Below are 17,484 nucleotides of genomic sequence, written 5' to 3' on the forward strand. Positions count from 1 at the left end.
AATTAGACTATAAATTGTTCTTAAAACACAAATTCAGTAATTTTGCATATTTGCTAAAAATAATCTTCATTGGCTCCTGATTATCTATCAAAAAAGTCTAAACTCCTTATCTATTACATCCAGTAATGTAATGCAGGACATAATGCATAGCATTTTTGATTGGCAGACCTTAGCTAGATTTCTGCCCCTAACATTTACTAGCTTGTGAACTAGGCAAAGCACTTTAATTTCTTCAAGCTAGTTTTCTTGTCTGTGAAATGGGGATAGTAATGCATAATAGACTGTTAGGAAGTTCAAGAAAGATAATTCATGTAAACACTTTATACATATCATGACACATCATGGCACAGTGGATAAATGACTCACCAGAAACCCAAGTTCAATTTGTATGGTTTATACCAAGTATCTATGTGACCCTGGCAAATCATTTAAACCTTCAGGGCCCCAGATAGACCTTTAAAACTATACATTATTGATGAGTTACTGACCTGTCTTGGTGGAAGGGAGTTTCCATACTAGGAATTCATCACCTCAGTGAAGGAGAAAATAGGGGGAAAGCATCTGAAAAATATGAAATAAGGAGGGGAAAAGAGAGAGACCTTGATAAATGGCTTCAATTTTTTTCAGTGAAATATGAAGCAAGGTTATCAGATGAGGTGAGGGGGGAAGGGAGAGTTATAAAGTTTTTTAGAGCAGGAAAAGCTATGGGAAAGCTGTGGTGTTGAGTGTGATAGAATGAATTACTTAAGAAAATATAAAAAGATTGCCTTGTCATAGTAAAGGTCTAGTTAAAATTATGTAAAAATTTGTAGTGGACCCAGTCAAAGAGTGGGTATCTTTATTTAGGAGCATGTGAATAGGAGTGAGAATAGTTGTGGTAGTAATCTAAGGCTGAGGCATAACAAGTCAAGATAGGAGATAGAACAAGGGGGCAAAGGACTCTAGAAGAGAGAATGCCATAAGATTAACCTGGTTTCTCAAAGGTGAGGGGGCAATATAAGAAAGGATCAGGGATTATGGCCTAAGAAAAAATTGAATAATTGAAGGATTGGAGATCATGGAGAGAATTTAGGGTTTCAAGGCAGAGGGAAAGGTGGATCACAACGATCAGATAAAGGAATTTCAGAATTCATGAATGTGAAAGTGCAGCACTTGCCAGTGATGGTAGAAACAAGAGGATGACTATCTTTGTGCATAGCTAAGATCATGGAAAATGAATAAGTTGAGGAATTTTGACATTCAGGGTGTTTGAAAGAGTATCATGTATGTTAAGTCTCCTAGAATGAGGACAGAATTTAGAGAGAAGAGAAAGACTGTGAACCAGGAACTGGATTCATAAGATGTATTGATTCTTAGAAGTATTGATCATCGCTGTACACTTCAATGTTGTATGAAGATGTATTCTGATGGAAGTGGATATCTTCAACATAAAGAAGATCCAACTCACTTCCAGTTGATCAATGATGGACAGAAATAACTACACCCAGAGAAGGAACACTGGGAAATGAATGTAAATTGTTAGCACTACTGTCTATCTACCCAGGTTACTTATACCTTCGGAATCTAATACTTAATGTGCAACAAGAAAACGGGATTTACACACATATATTGTATCTAGGTTATATTGTAACACATGTAAAATGTATGGGATTGCCTGTCATCTAGGGCAGGGAGTAGAGGGAGGGAGGGGATAATTTGAAAAAATGGATACAAGGGATAATATTATAAAAAAATTACTCATGCATATATACTGTGAAAAAATTATAAATAAAAAAATAAGAAGTATTGATCATACCTAGATAACAGCCACCAAAATCTTGAGTGAGTGATAAATATGATTTGAATGAAACCCAAAGGAGGAAAGGTTGCTAAGTTATAGAAGTATATGGAGAACTTGGAAATGACAGTGGGAAGTTGGGGAAATTCTGAGTCTTCTACCATGACCAGTGAGTTGGGGATTATGAGTGAAAGTACAACCAGTGCTATAAAGGATGACCAATGAAACTGTGTCTCAGTGAGTTTAAGAAGAGGAGGAGGAGTGATGATAATGTTGATGATGATAATAATAATAACAATAATGATAACTAACATTTACATAGTTCTTACTATGTCAGGTCTATGCTAAGTGCATTTCAATTGATATTTCATTTGATCCTCACAATAACCCTGGGAGATAGGTGCCGTTATTATTCTCATTTTACATTTGAGGAAACATAGGCAAACAAAGATTAAATGACTTGCCTAGGATCATACAACTCATTAAGTGCCTGAGGTTGATAAAGGAAAAAGTTCAAGATGAAAACAAGTTTATTACCTATGGAGTATGCGTTACAGAGACCACCTTGAGTGGACCTGGGGGAGGGCAGGTTGATTTGATGGAAATGAGAATAAGTGAATGGGCAATGATGAAAGAGGCAATAAAGATTTCAATGACATCTGAAGGGTCAAAATCACTGAAGAGGTATTGCTATTTGTCCTTCCATACACTCCATACTGGAAAGGGCATGATAGGGGAGGAGTATGGTCATCATTGAGGAGTCAGTTCAAGTAGTTTATTATTGTACCTAGGACAGACAGCTGCTCAGGACAGTGTGATTGGACCTTTTTTTTTTTTTTACCATGTAAAGATTCCAAGCATGGAATTGCCAATCAATGAATTAATCACAGTATAGAGCCATTTCACTATATGGGGTAATAGAGTGGCACTAGAATGGGGGTTGAGGAAGAGGAGTTGAAGTTAGCACATGTAGAGCCGACCAATATGAGAGGTAGGTTGTGGGAGATGGTGACAGAAAGACTGAGGTAACGGCTGGCCCAAGTTTGATACATTTTCACAGATGTTTGTGTTTTAATGGGAACTCGGAGACAAAGAAAAGCATCTGGTAGGTGATTATGGCTCTGAATCTTTTGAGGCACCAGAACCATGTTCAATAGCTGAGGACTCAGCATGTCCTGGACATAGAGAGCTAACCTGTAAATAAATAGACAGTCTTGTATTCTATCTATGGCCTCTGATATAGAGTAGAAGCTTCATCCAATATTGGCCCAGCTTTTATAAGGCAATATATATATATATATATATATATATATATATATATATATATATATATATATATATATATATATATATATATATATATATATATATATATATATATATATATATATATATCCCAGGAAAAAGACCCTATTCCTTGTTGTTTCACTTGAATTTCTGCCTGAGAGAGGAGTTTGTTCAAAAAAATGGCTGATACTATGCAATATGAATGACCTTTTGTTGCATGGCCTACTCAAAGCATTCTGTATTTGTAGCTTTTGATAGTCATTTTCTTCTTTCTAGTGCTAAGGTTCTTAACCATTTTTGTGTCATGGACCCCTCTTTTGGTTAGTCTATGAATTCTATTTCAGAATAATTATTTTAAATGCTAAAATAAAATACAAAAGATTGCAAAGGCAGTGAGTTATAGTAAAGTAGTTATAAAATTATTACCAAATAAGTTTACAAACCCCAGATTAAGAACCTGGTGCTAAGTGTTATCAAGGATTGGAAATTAGTTCACAAAAAGCATCAGTTGTCTCCAGTTTTCCTGAGAAAGTGAGGTTCTTTTGGAAGTTCCATTGGCCAATAAATTAAGGGGATTAAGATAGCAAATGGCTAATTGTGAGATCTAAGTGAACCCCAATGAATCCATTTTGTAACTCAATTCTGGAGTTAGCTCAGTTTCCTGTCTATTCAATTATAGGTTCAACTTCTATCTAACCAGAAAACTATTCAATTGTGGGAACTGTGGTTTGAACCTAGACTTGTTCTTTAGTGATCTTTAACTAAGAACCTAAGTTATACTATCTAGAAACCTGGCCAGATCCAAAGACTGATTCAAGGAGTTTTCTCACATTATGCATTTCTTTTCTTTTCTTTTTTTTTGTTAAAGCTTTTTATTTTCAAAACATTATACATTTCAAACCACCCATATGTTTTATTTGAAAACTAGTCCCATACTGATCAATCAAGTATAGTTCCCATGTTCCTTTGATTGTTCACATAGTCTTGGGGGGAGTAGGATATACCTCTTTTTATGATTTTGGGAATTACACTTGTTTACTCTCATCCTTTTAACTTGGAAAATCCCTCATCTTTCTTTCAATTAGAAATGATATTGCCTAATTTTATATCCTGGTTAATTATTTTCTTTTAATTAATTTGTATTACTTGATTAATTGTTTTTAATATTAAAAGATTGTTTCTCCTGTATTGAAGGTCCAGGCCTAAGTTGAAAAGGAGTGGTCTCAGCTTGTTGAGAAATTGGTGTACATTGCTTAATAAATCAAAATGCTTGGAAGTTTGAATTTTTGTTTCCTCAGTCATTTCATCTTTCACCCAGTAGAATGGATTAGACAAAGGTTTTGGAGCCTGGCAATGAGTTGGTTAAAGAGCCATTAAGATATAGCATGAAAGAGTAAAAAGAGTCTTGTATGTGGACTAAGAAAATCTTAGTTTTTTGTTTCTGGTTCTAGCACTGTATGACTTAAGTCAAGTTGATTCATTTCTTTGAGACTGTTTATTCATCTGTAGTATGATGATAACATCTACATAATCTAGCATACTAGGTGGTTAGGAAGATCAATCATTTATTAACTGCATATTGGTTTTACCATTATTATTATAAATGGAAAGAACAATAATGATATCTTTGCCTTATGTGTAGGACATGCTGTATTCTCAAAAGAAGTGTCAGAAGAACAGAGGCCCTGGGAGAGTCTGCTAAATGGGAAATATGATAATGACGTTAATAACAATAATAGATAATGTATAACTAGGTCTAGTCTTCCTTAAAAGAGCAAGATAGCTACATGGCTCAGTAGACAGAGCACCAGGCGTGGAATCAGGAAGACATGAATTTAAATCCAGCCTCAAATACTAGTAGAAATCATATTACATAGTACATTAATCAAAAACTACCAGAAATATGACTATGGGCAAGTCACTTAACCTCAGTTTAATATCCATATAATATACACAATCCACTAGAGAATGAAATGGCAAACTACTCAGTATCTTTGTCAAAAAAATAAACTTCATGTATAGTGTGGTCCATACAGAGAAGACTCTACAAGTCTTCCTTGGGGCAAAGAAGTTCGTCAGAGGTTTGGCTGTTAGATGACATATGGCTTGGCTACAGCAACTCACTAAGTGGACAAAAATACAAAATGTTGATAATGAAAATGATGGTAACACTGAGGTTAGAGGAACCATGGTTGGTATTAAGGAAAGAGAACTGGCTTCTGACTCTGAAGAGCAGTGTTTGAATCCTGTCTTTACAGCTGGCTGCAGGAAAGTTACTCAATTTTTTCACCTGTAAGATGATGGGTTTGGATTAAATAGACCCTTAGACTGTTTCCAGTTCTGAACTCTAGGATTTGGTGATGAGCATTAACAACTGGCTAAACTTCAACAGATCTTATTTCTAAATGTCAAGGTTGTGAGGTCCCACCAGTTTATTTACCACGAGAGGGAGAAATCCACAGACAAACAAACTAACATGAGATTTAAAAAGGAAAAGCTTTGCCATCCAAGGGAATGAATCTCTAATAAAAGAATTTTAGTTACTGTGACAAGTCCACGGTAAAGTTGTGTGTTTGTTAGGGTTATTTCTATTTGTAATTCCTCAATAACTTTACAGGTGACTTCTTTGCCTATAGATAAGAGTAATCTTTTAACAATTTCCTAAAAAACTAGGAGAATTCAATTCTGATATAGGGTCTCGATGGTCACTGTTTGTCATTTTTTCAAAGCACTGATATATTTTAGGATAGGGAGAAGAACTGGACTTCTGTTTCATTGATTTTTGATGAGGAAACTCCCTCTACCAATGAAGAATTTTAGAGTTGCCTAGAGCACTGAGAGGTTTAATGGTCTGTCCATGTTCACAAATCCAGTTAGGACTTAAATTCAAAATGTTCCTGGCTCTGAAGCCAAGTCTCTGTCTACTGTACCATGTTGCCTTTCACTGATAAACTTTAAAGTAGAAAAATAAATAGAAAAAATCAGTTTCTTTTTTTCCCATGGGAAGGATGAGATAGCAGTTTTCTCAGGTCCCCCAAGAAGAGTACAGATATATTTCTGCATAGTGGGTAAGGAAGAAGCATGAAGCAAAGAAGCAAAGAACTACCAGGAGGTAGTTCTTAATAGCTCTCTTAGTGCAAGAAAAAGTGTTGAGAGCAGAAGGAAATAGAAAAATAAACAAGCTGGAAATAAGGACAGAGTTAGTATTTCTAAAGTTGTAATGAAGAGAGAGCATCAGGGGCCATTTGCATGCAGCAATGCCTATCAGAAATGATAAATGTTTCTGGAAAATCAGACATAGGAATAACAGTGCTAGAATGGCACATGCTCCTAGTCTCTAGGGTTAGAGAGTTTCAAATGCTTCTTGTCTATGACAAACATTTTGGCTTTAGATCATATTCAGCATAATTGACCATTGACCTTTTTGGTCATCAAGACTCAGCTCAAGTCTCTCACTTTTTTTTCCCCTGAGGCTGGGGTTAAGTGACTTGCCCAGAGTCACACAACTAGGAAGTGATCAGTGTTGGAGACCAAAGTCTCTTACTTCTACCTCCTGAAATTCTAGTCTCTCTCTTCTTGAAACTTTTAGAGTAATGAAGTCAGAAAACTAGAGTATGACTCCTGGTTTCACACTTTCTTGTACTGATGGATGCTACTTATTGTGGTGATTCTTGATACCCTAAGGCTGACAAGGTTACCTATTTTTATCACAGTTTCTAGTACTACTCTGGCCATGAGAATCTTAACAAGAAATTTTATTGTATAAAATGAATAGCCTGAAACAGGGTCTAGGGCACACTTCAGCTTGAGGAGGGGAGGAGATACAGGGATTAGGGATGAAATCTCCAAAGGAGATCTCAGGAAGACCCCAAGATACCAAAAAACTACTATAAAGAAAGCTGCTATCCAGGGAGGAGTAAAGGTATTTGTCTCAACTGGAAAAAATCTGGGTGACTCAAGTACTTAACCTTTTAATGTCCTCAGATAACTCTCTAAAATGATAAACTGGAGATGCCCATGTGTATTGGTAGAATGAGCTTCCTCTTTTAGAATTTCCTTCATCAGTGAAATCATAGTTCTTAACTAAAACCAAATCAGAAGAAGAAATAGGTTCATCAAAGTGAAGAAATTTGTCCAAACTGATACAGTTAATAAGAGCCAGAGAAAGAAGTTGCCATGCTAACATGTGCATGGCCTTGCAGTAGATGCTGCATGGGATATAAAAAAGGGAAAGATAAGGTCCATGCCCTAAAGAAGCTGAGAAGAAAGATGTGCATGAAAAGTTCTATGCATAGACACCATACCAAGCAGATAGATACATCTTGTTTTTTGAGGAATGATGTATGGCTCTGCTAAGTGTGGTTGCTAGAGTGACCACTATTGACACAAAATTTAAGCTCTTTGTTGTTGTTCACTTGTGTCTGACTATAGGTGTCCCCATCTGGGGTTTTCTTGGCAAAGACATTGGAGTGATTTTCTATTTCCTTCCTCAGCTCATTTTACAGTTGATGGGACTAAGTGTCTGGTGCCACATTTGAACTCAAGAAATAAGTCTTTCTGACTCAAGGCTCAATACTCCATGTACTGCATCACCTAGATACAGCTGATTTTGATCTTCGAACCTTCTCTCTTTTAATGGAGAGAATCTGTTTCCAGGTATTGCTTCCTTGCTTTAATTCACAACTGTCTTGCCATGAGGCTCCAATATTGGCCCCCAAAAAACTGCCAAAGGGATTCTCTTCCCCCAAAATATTTCCTAAAGATTCTTTCCTAAAAACTGCCAATGGGGTTCCTCCCCCAAGAAAATCAGTTTCTTATTATTTCTACCATGGGATTTTTAAACAATTGATTCATATATAGCATAATGCAATTTTTTATCAAGTTAAATGAGAAATAGTTAAAAACAACAACATGGGGCTAATATGCAATTGTATCTAATAACACCTCTAATTTCATTAAACATCTCTGTATTTCAGTTCTGTATTTCTGAATAATGTAAACAGTTCTGATGTAGCTATTCAGGTAATCCCTGCTTCTATCTGATAAGTAAATACTTTGTGGGACTGAATATTTCCTTGGGAGAAAAACATATAATGTTCAGAGCTTAGTTCCTCTTATTGTTAGTGTATGCTAGTGTAATGGGGTGGTGGGAATTGCATCAAATATCATGCATTCTTTCTCCCCTTGGATTTGCAGTCTGATTAGACATTAGCGTCTTGTATATCACTGTAGTTTGAGTCTGAGATAGAATTTAAAATATAAAACAACCAAAAAACAATTCCCTTAGTGATTCTTGCCCCATCTGGGCAGGACTGACATTTGTAACATTTTCATTTCTTCATTCTGTGGTAGCATACCTTTCGGATGTGGCCTCAATGGTTGTCTAAGCCCACTCTCTCCTCGTCTCCCTTGTTTGAAGGCTGGGTTGGGAATGGAAATGTCTGCAAATACAAGGTGTGTGTGTGTGTGTGTGTGTGTGTGTGTGTGTGTGTGTGTGTGTGTGTGTGTGTGTGTACTCTGTGAGAAGTAGCTCTCGGATCTTGGGATATCATCCTCAGACAGCTGCTCCAGCTTTTCACATTTCATACACCCTTCTCCAAAGCTAATGTCTAAGCTGGTCATCATAGAAAAAAAATGGATGAATAATACTATAGAATAGCTACTTCCCTCTCCTTTTCTTACTCCTACCTCTCCTCATCCTCACTCATGTGGAAGAGGTACGGAGGGGTATGTGAAGAGGTCCAGAAGTTTTAACCTTTTTAATCATGATAGGATGGAAGTAGCAAAGGAAGAATTCCCTTTGCATGTGGGATGAAGCCCATGACAGTTGAAGACTGCCTGGACATTAATTGTTTATGGCTCTGAGTCCCATAGGCAGTAATGTGCCGGAGTTGGACTTGAAATCAGTGCTTCTCTGACTACAAGACCAATTCTTTAACCATCATGCCATCCTGCATCTACATTTCCTATAAATTGGAGATAATATTTGTACTACCCACCTCACACAGTTACAGGGAAAGCACTTTGTTAACTGTGAAGTATTGTCATATGTGAATTAATATTACCTAACCCAATTTTTATTTCATTCATGTTAGGGGCAAAGCACCCTTGGAAGATGGTTCTAGACCTTTTATTTTATAGAACCTAATGTGTACAGATGAATCCATTGCCATGATCTCTGAAGCAGCAGGTAATAGAGAAGTGGATAAAGTCATTTAGGGCTATTAGTATCAAACCTTCACTGCATTCTAAACTCTTGTATTGTGCTTTCCCTCCATAGGCTTCCTAAAGGATTACTCTCCACCAAGAGATCAGGTATCTCTCACTGCAACTCAGGTTTCACTAAATGGACTTCTCTGTGACTACATCTTTTCTCATGTCTAAAATGGACTCTGTGTCAGAATGCTTGTTAAAACTATTTTTAAAATATCCCACTTAGCATAGAAGTGATGCCAGAAATGCAACCTATACAGAGGGATGATGAAATGATCATTTCCTCTTCCAAGAATGGCCTAGGACTAGTGTTGAACAGAACTGAAAAATCTATTCTTGGAGTTTTTAGAATAGCTGTTTTCTGATTCCTCTCATAATATATAACCTCACCACTGTTGCTTGGAAGTCTGTGGAAAGCATGTCAGCAAAAGCAAACCGTGACTTTTATGATGAGTTTTTTTTTCCTTTTCCCCCTTTAGAAACATATGGGTCTGCAGCTCAGTGGGGGTGATTGTCAGCAAGGGATCGTGCAGGGTGACCCACATTCATTGGGGACAAGGAACACAAACAGCTGAAGTTTAAAAAAAATAAAAGAACAAGTTTCAGGAAATTAAAGTCAGACAAAATGGCAACTCTTTGGGACTCCCTGAATTTTTAAAAAAAATAGGTTTTTATTGATATCTTCTGTTTCTTACATTATCATATTACCTCAAGCATCTTTCCCCCTTCTCCTCTCAGAGAGCTATCTTATATAAAATAGTATTTTTCAGGGAGGAAAAAAAAAAGCACAACTGACTGATACATTGAAAAATCTGAAAATATACTCTGTGTAACAATTTAGGGGTCTCCCACATGCACAAAGGAGTGGTTTGGAAGTGCCCTGTCATGTCATTTCATTAAAATACAGCTTGATCTTTATAATTTTGTGACATTTACTCTTGATTTTTTTGGTGTTTAGTTCTTTCTGTTTACATACTTGTAATGACTATGTATATTATTTTCTTGTTACTCTTCAAGTAGATCTTTCCATGCTCTGTATTTATTACACTCATCATTTCTTATACAATAGTAATATTCCATTATATTCACATACTATGATTTGTTTAGCCATTCTGCGATTGATGGACATCTACTTTATTTCCACCGTGGATTTTAATTTCCTAATCTTCATTTCCTTGGTTCTGCATTCTCTGGTTGGCAGTTTCCCTACTTGTTTCTGTCCCATGAGTCCTGGCATTCTTTAGACACCTCATCACTAATCAGGCTTGACTTTTCTGCTTACACTTTGTCTCTTCCCACTTTGGACTCAAACTCAGTAGACCCAAAGGAGGGTCATCATTCTCCTGAGTGTTTCCTTATTTTTTGAATACTTATATGTGTACCTATTATTCCATCATATTGTGTCATAGTAACAATTCATTTGACAGACTGATGAAATGTATAAAATCTTTCTCAGAATGGTAGTTCTAAATGCATAAAATAAAAGTAATAGAGTGATAGAAGAAACCTATTCTTTTGAAACAAAATCATCAAAATATATTTTTTAAAAAACAAATTTTAGTTAAGCTTAACTTTGAAAAGTTAAGGTTTGACAAGTTCCTTCTATACAGTGTAAGTTCTTAGAGGACAGGGACAATTTCATTCATTTCTTTGCACAGCCAATACCAAGAACATCATTTGTCACATAGTAGATGTTTAATAAATGCTTACTTTCTTGATCTTTAATAATTAGCACATGTGAGCCTTGGCCTCAAGGGGTGATGAAAAATGTAGGAAGAGAAAAACCCAGTATTTCATGTATCATAGAACAAAAAATGCCAACATTACTTAATACACTAATTAAACTATTTTCTTAATAATTACTTTCTATCACCTACCATACATCAATCACTGTGCTACTGTGTTCTCCTAGAGCTCAGAATCTTGTTTGGGGAAACAAGACATACCTACATGAAACAATTAAAGCATATTACAGAGCTCTTTATAATTGATTGCTAAGTGAATTATGTAGAAAAATCAGTATTATAGTAATTCAAATGAGAGATAATTATGTGGGCTGAAATGATTAAGGAAGACTTATTGGAGGAGGTAGAACTGAAGCTGGGCTTTTTAGGTTGGGATGGATTGTATGGGGTGCAAGCAGTGGGAAAATGGGAGAGGGAGAGGGAGGGGGAGGTGAAACAAAAATGGTATATGCAGGGGACAGGGAGGAAACTAGGGTAGTTCTAGAGGAGTGGATGCATGCTGAGGAATATTAAAAATCAAAGTGATAAAGGCAGGCCAGGTACAGATTATGGAGAAGCTTCGATCCTGAAGTAGTAAACTTTAGGTTTGATCCAACAGACAATTGGGAGTCATAAGAGCATTTCTGGTATGTGCAAAATGGATTCAGGAAGATTGATCTCATGGCAGTGAATAGAACAGATTGGGATAGGGAGAGGAGGAGGGTTGTTGCAAGCAGTCCAGGTGACTTCTCTCAAGAGAACTTGATCAAAATCAATCAAAAATGTAATATTGAAAATCGTTTTGCACTGTCTGAGGGGTGGTTCTTTCAAGCTAGTGTTCCTGAGACATCTTAACAGGTTGCTGCATTCATTAACACTGTCCTCCCACCTCTCTTCCAGATTGTGGGTAAGAGGAGGCAATGGAATTAGACAATGGGGAGACATCTATTCAAAGTGTGGAAGCAGGATGCATCATACTAGACCCTGGCAATCAATTCCAGGCACTGTTTGCTATCATGAGTGTCTTAATGGATGAAACCAGCAGTAGGTACTTGTCTTAATCTATTCTCTTGGGATATAATTTCAGAAGTATTTTACAGCTTTAGAAATGGAATACTTCTATTCCCAATCATCATACTGGGGGAGAAAAAAGGAAACATTCTCAGCAAAATTGATACAAATGCCAACTCCAATTTTAAAATCCCCAATCATTGGGAAATTGGGTTTCTTTATTGTAAATTTTTCTGGAGTTTCAGAATATCATTTATAAAAATAAAACCATGTCCCCATTTTTAAAAAGTCCGTTTCCCAGGTAATTTAGTTGTGAAACAATTGATGACACTTTGAGCTCTGCTTTTCCAACATCTGAGTTCTTGGATAGATACTAACTATTGACCTTTTCACATATGAAAATTCATTTGCTACCCATTCTTATTCTTTCTTGATGAAATAAAGATGTTTATTAGTGGAATCGTGTTCTTGCCATTCACCCCAACCCCATTCTCATTCTCATCTCTTTATTTTCATTTGTCTTGTTCCCTTTTTCCTGAAAATCTCTTTTCTTTCCTCCACATCAAATGAGAGATAATTAAACCTACCTCCAATTTCTTCTCTATAAATTTTTTCTTCCTTTTTCTAGCTCCCTTTGACCATTTGGTCTTTTGAAATTCTTTAGCGTTTATAATTTGCACTATTAAATTTAGTATATGATTAGGTCAGCAATTGGTATGGGGGTAGAGGAACATAGATGGGGATAGAAACAGTGTGGTATAGCAGAAAGGACAATGCCTTTGGAATAAGAAGACTGGGGTTTGAATGCCAGATTAGTTACTCATTATTCCTGGACAAATCAAAATGTTTTTGGAGCTCTATTTCCTTACTTATGTAAAGGAGGGGTTTCCTTTATGTAAAGGAGGAGGTGACTCCTTATTTCTCTATATCTTATTCTCCATATACTACAAATAAATTTTAGAGATTCTTTTGGGGATATGCAGGAGGCAGCTCTAATCAGCTTGAAAGAAATTGTTAATTGTAATTTAATTGTTAAATTGTAAGTGTGAAAATTTTCAATTTAGAAATCAGAAGTTGCTACAAATAAGGACTTGATTTATTGTTTGATTGATTGCCTAGACTTAAGAAAATGTTAATACTTGAGATTAAACATAAAAGCAGCAACTCAAAATAACTACCAAGTATAGACTAACAAGTTTGTAAATGATCCTGATGGTCAGCTCATAGCACTGTACTAGTTCTAGTACAGGATCTGAGAGATCTTTCAGTATCAAAAAACTAGGTTTATTAGATCAGTTACTAGGATATATTATGATATTATAGGTAAACTTGAAGATATAATTTCACTTGTATCTAGGCAACAATATTTGAGATTTCCCATATGAAAACTTACTTGCAAGCAATTGTATATTTAGTGATATATATGTGAATTATTGATTTTTAATTTTTATTTTGCTTTTATGTTTGGGTGACTTTGTTTTGTGTTGTGTTCAGTAGCAATGTCTACTTCTTATTTGTTCTGTATATATGTATATATGAAATCATGCAAAACATTTTCACATTAACTATGCATCACTCCTTCCCCCCCCCCAAAATCAAGAGAAATAAAGGAAATAAAAATGTTTCAGTCTGTAATCTTGATGAGAGATAGGAAAAGGGGAACCCCATTTTAGTCGGCGCAAAGATAGTCCTATTATGGAGCAGTGTCCCCTGTAAATGAATTTACAGGCCTGAAAACCTAGATTGATAAAAAAGTTTATTGTAAGAATTTGGAAGTAAAGTTAAAGGTAGAAAGACACCAGGGCCAAAGGTGATCGCTGGGCGGGCAGGAACCCTTACATGGCTGGAAGGATACCATGTTTTGGGGGGAAATGCAAAGAGAGAGTTCCAGTCTGGGTCTTTTTATCCCTAAAGGGGCTTGTGGGCGGTGCCCCAAGTTCTTGGTGGGCTTTTCAGATAAGGAAGAAACTGGGGGGGGGTTGGGGAAATATGAGCAGATAGTGAGAAAACACAAGCCTGCTCAGATCCGGTGGGCGCTGGGCCCGGATATTCAAAAGGGTGTTTTTTGACCAGGATTTGTGAATCAAAGGTCAGCCATGGGGGTTGGGAAATCAGAAAGGAAATCTTAAAGGGACCTCAACCCCCATCAATCTGAGATCATCAATTCTCTATCTGAAGATAGATAATATTTATATCATGAATCCTTTGGAGTTGTGGTTGATCACTGTATTAATCAGAATTACCCAGTCACAATTGATTTTTTTTTTTTTAAGATTTCTGTTACTAGATAGATTGTTCTCCTGGTTTTCCTCACTTTTCTTTGTATCAGTTCATATAAGTCTTTCCAGATTCTTTGAAACCATTCCTTTCATTTCAATATGCATTTATTATATCTCTGTTTCAGTGGTATCAAAAGTAACTTATCTGGTATACCAGTGATATAAAATGATTTTGTGGTCCCCATATTTTAGGAGGGGCTTCTGTTCTAATAATGTCAGTAAATCCTAAATGTTCTGGCGTTGGAGTCTGCCTTAGGAAACTCCCATGCCCATCTGTCTGATTCTGAATAGACCACTTCTCAGTCAGGATAGTTTCACAAATCAAACTCATGAGATAAGAGTGAATAGACCTCTCCACAATTCATTGCTGAATCAGATAGATAATCTGTTGGTCTGAGAACCAAATTCTGGAGACTACTCTTCCCTTATGGACCATAGAATTAGCATGTCAATGATAGAAAGCTGGATAAAAGGGTCTCTTCTCTCTTAGAATTTTGCTAATTTCTTTTGGAATTCAGCCTTCTTTCTAATAGCATTACAAATACAATAAACTTTGCCCCAGACTTGGAAATGGATTCACACCTGCACATTCTTTTGAAACACCTCATGACACCAGTCTGTGATCCCAAACTTTTGGGGTCCCCTTCCCAACCTGAACACCAGAAAAATCACCTTTCTTTAAAGCACTGATGCTTTTATTTTTTTTTTTTATACCATGTTTAGACTTACTCTTATTGATCTTTGCAAGGGACTGCAAAATTTAAGTCTGGGAGGATATCATCTGAGCCCCAAAGTCCATTAATATGGGACTCTTTCTTTGCTGATGAAAATAAATTCCATGTGCTTATATGGGAGGCAGAAAAGAGTTGTTGAGACAGAGGGGGAGAGGTTCACTCCCTTGAAGCTCTTGATTTTCTTCAATATCTTGAGAATTTGAGCTCTGATTTCTATTTTGCTATCAACTTGGGGTTTAGGGTATTTTTAGGGAAGAGTGGTATCTCTGTCATGAGAATTTCTGAGCCCTTTTCAGGATTGTTTTCCACCTTTGGTGTCCATCTGATCCACCTAATTTCTCACCTAGGGTCTCACACCTTGAACTGAGTGAGGGGAGTGTCTCTCTCAAGTGTAAGAAAACTCCCCAGTAGAATGGGAAGATAAGACCATATGCTAATAATAATAATACAGACATTAATAACTATCATTTATAGAATGTTTTAATATTTGTGAAGTGGTTTATTTCTATGATCTCATTTATGAGAGCTTCCTAACACTCTTGGATCCTACCCACACCTAGGTTAGGAGACATGAGGCATGTAAGTCATGGGAAATAATGTGACATAATGTGACATAGTGTTGGATTCAGAAACACCTGTTTGAATCTCACTAGTGACACAGTAACTGGGTGATCATAGGCAAAGCATTTCATCTCTTTGAGCTTCTTTAATATTTTCTCATCGATAAGATGGAGATGTCAGTATTGGTACCACAGGGTTTCTGTGAAGATCTAATAAGATAATGTATGCAAAGTCATACATAGTGTCCCAAAAGTTTAGTGCAGATTTAAGCTTTCATTAACTTAAAATGTGCATAGTTATATGCTGTATTTAGTTTAGCCTATTGTCACAATAATATCATCTCAGGTGCTGCTCTGTGTAGGTTTAAGCTTTAACAGACTTAGAACTTCACTAAGACTTTTGAGACACTCTGTGTGTGTGTGTGTGTGTGTGTGTGTGTGTGTGTGTGTGTGTGTGTGTGTGTGTGTGTGTGTATTATTAAATTTGTACTGCATCCAGCTCTGATGTACACTTGGTAAACTGGTCCATCTTGTAAAAGATTCATGGCATAGTATGTGGGAGAGTACAAGGGTAAAATTTAATGAAGCTGCTCAGTTTTGGTAGTCTGAGATTACTTATTGTTTTCTGCTGTGCTTGTTTTTCATGTGTCTGCTTGTTCTTCGGGAAAAAAACTTTTGGGAGCTTATGTGATCTGACTAGGTCTCACTCCTCCCAGCAGATGTCTGTGTGTTGGTATTCAGGCAAGCTTCTCTGGAACCCAAACACAAAGTACATCAAAGAGGGGATCATAGCAGTGATGACAAATCCTGCCGATTCAGCCTAAGCATTGCTGTAGCCAATGATTCCTCAGTGACTGAGCTCAACCCTCACCCCATCTTTATTCCCTGGAAAGATTTCCCAGAAATTGGCATCTTACGTAACCAAATATGTCTGTCCTTATTTGCTTTTTAACATGTCTAATCTTCCCAAGTAGATTATTACTCCCTTGGAAAAGAACCATAATGTCTTTTCCTTCTCTATATATCTCATGGTATCTATCACAGCAATGAATATAAATGGATACTTATTAAATGTTTGTGGTTTGATTGGTTGATTATTCTTGGTTTTTTTGAGGACATTAATAATACTGATGAGTTTAACATTTTTCTCATCTCCAACTTAGCAATTTTTGTTTTGTTATGTGATCATAAAAATAGCACTCGGAGAAATAAATTGAGGATCTAATGTTAGAGAGACAGGGCTGTTATTAAGCACTTAATCTGTGTGAGGCACTGCCTCAAGTACTGGTGATGCAAATATAAACAAGCAAGACAATCTCTGCCTCTGTCCTCCAGAAGCTTCTATTTTAGTGGGGGAAGAAAATATAAAGGGGAGCGACAAAGGGAAGGTAAATTCAGATATGATATGGTGATGGCAAGGAAGATGATTCGTCAATAACAGAATTTTAATCTCAATTATAGAAATATGGTACTGTAAATGTGAATGGGATGAACGCTCCCATCAAACGGAGACTGATAGCAGACTGGATCAAAAGTCAGGAAACACACTTAAAGCAGGGAGATACATATAGAGTAAAGGTAAAAGGTTGGAGCAGAATCGATTATGCTTCAGGTAAAGCCAGAAAAGCAGGGGTAGCCATCCTTATCTCAGATCAAGAAAAAGCAGAAATTGATCTAATTAAAAGAGATAAGGAAGGAAACTGTATCCTGCTAAAAGATAGCATAAACAATGAAACCATATCAATACTAAACATATATGCACCAAGTGGTATAGCATCTAACTTTCTAAAGGAAAAGTTAAGAGAGTTGCAAGAAGAAATAGACAGTAAAACTATAATAGTGGGAGATCTCAACCTTGCACTTAGACAAATCAAACCACAAAACAAATAAGAAAGAAAT

At 36.4% G+C, this 17,484-nt stretch overlaps 1 long non-coding RNA gene across 1 annotated transcript; it reads left to right on the top strand.

The window, feature by feature from the left end:
* Positions 1-7,562: 7,562 nt before the first annotated feature.
* LOC141559551 (uncharacterized) lies at positions 7,563-9,418 on the top strand. Its single transcript, XR_012487478.1, has 3 exons — positions 7,563-7,720; positions 9,160-9,254; positions 9,345-9,418. It is a non-coding gene; the product is annotated as an uncharacterized LOC141559551 (long non-coding RNA).
* Positions 9,419-17,484: the final 8,066 nt, after the last annotated feature.

Source organism: Sminthopsis crassicaudata, chromosome 3 (assembly GCF_048593235.1).
Source record: "Sminthopsis crassicaudata isolate SCR6 chromosome 3, ASM4859323v1, whole genome shotgun sequence".
NCBI lineage: Eukaryota > Metazoa > Chordata > Mammalia > Dasyuromorphia > Dasyuridae > Sminthopsis > Sminthopsis crassicaudata.